Below are 1,531 nucleotides of genomic sequence, written 5' to 3'. Positions count from 1 at the left end.
CTGGTTCTCTGAAAAATGGATTAAATAGAACTTTGACAGGTGTTCACCAACAAATGTGCAGGATTCATGATTTGTAGAAATCAGGTATTGTGCTTTCAAGCGGCTTTTTGGAAGCAAGGAACTCTTTCCCCAAAGCCTCCTAGCTAATTTCTCCTTAACATCGCCTTGGCCAAAATCAGATCAAGATCCATTCCGAAGGGGCACGGAACTGACTGGTTTGGAAGAGTCAGCATCCGGGACTGACTGATCACCAGTGGGGTCTCCATCACCAGGACCACCACAGGGCGATCTTTTCTGTTAGATAATGCGAGACTCAACATCAGCCACAGCACGGCAGGGGACACACCTCCTGAGCAAGTCATGGACCCCACACACGGGACCAGGGAGGGAGAGGCGCCATATTCATTGAGACTCAATTTCTTTTTGAACAGCGCCTGACATTTATTGAAAACAAGGAAAAGACGTTTGTCCAGGTAGTGTAGAAGAGCTGGGCAGAGTGCAGGGGTTACTGTGTGGAACAAAAGGCACACATCAGAGAGACAGCTGCACATTCAGAAGAGAACTGGATTCTGGGCGAAACGAACAGGTCCACAGGAGACAATGAGTGACTCGATTTGGCTGCCAGGCACCCCTGGGACCTGGCGGCCACCTGGCAGGAGCAGAAGATGTCTCTGGGAGGAGGGAGGGACTGGGTCCCGCCGAAGGTGAAAGGCTGGCCAGCCCCTCCAGGGCGGTGGCGAGCTGTTGGAAGCATTGTCCAGAGGCTGTGCTCAGCTCAGACACCTCCCGGGCGAGTCCAGACCGCTGAAGGCTGCAGGCTGTCGGTGGGATGCGGTGGATGGCGGTGGCGGTGGCGGCGGCAGCGCAGATCTCTGGGCACCTGTGTGCGGGCCTGGGAGTCTGGCAGAGGGCGGGCGGTTGGCAGCGGCCGGGCTGAGGGTGGTCTGTCTGGTGTGTAACAGGAGCCCGGCTTGCAGGTGGAGCGCACGACCGAGTCCAAGTCTGCAGGGGAGGGGCCGGGCTGGCCCGAGAGGGCAGCGGCCGCTCCAGAGCCAGGCCCGGCGGCGGCAGCAGCGGGAACCTGGAGCGCTATTCCTGGAACAAAGGCAAGCACTACGCGGGAGGGGACACGAGCGCGGGGGAGATCACGGCGACCCGAAGGTGAGGGAGGGGGGAGGCGCGGCGGGAGGACGCCGCCTGTGGCGATCTGGGCGGCAGCGACTGGCGCGGCGGACCCTCCCCCGGGCACCCGCCCCCAGGCCCGAGAGGCTCCCGGCCTAGAAGTCCTCGTCCTCCACCCATCCAAAGACCCGCTTCATCTCGGCCAGGAAGCCCCGGTAATCGTTGAGGAGGGGGCTCTGCTTCCTGATGTAGGGGATCACCCACTGCAGGGCGGGCCCGGTCAGCCGGGTGATGAGGAACGTCACCTTCAGGGCATCGTTGGTGAACAGGGTCTCGTCCACTAGCATGTAGGCACCCGTCTGCACGATAAACTCCGGGAGCCGGTCGGTGTCGCCGTCAAACGTCTCGG

General features: G+C 60.7%; 1 pseudogene; it reads right to left on the bottom strand.

Annotated features, from left to right (window-relative positions):
- Window positions 1–420: 420 nt before the first annotated feature.
- Window positions 421–1,302, bottom strand: LOC113612498 (CAAX box protein 1-like; annotated as a pseudogene).
- Between the last annotated feature and the right edge of the window lie 229 nt (window positions 1,303–1,531).

This window comes from Aethalodelphis obliquidens, unplaced genomic scaffold (genome assembly GCF_003676395.1).
Source record: "Aethalodelphis obliquidens isolate GAN/ISIS:26980383/991018 unplaced genomic scaffold, ASM367639v1 scaffold78, whole genome shotgun sequence".
NCBI classification, from domain to species: Eukaryota; Metazoa; Chordata; class Mammalia; order Artiodactyla; family Delphinidae; genus Aethalodelphis; species Aethalodelphis obliquidens.
The sequence above is the reverse complement of the archived record's forward strand: the minus strand, read 5'-3'. Positions and strand labels throughout refer to the sequence as shown.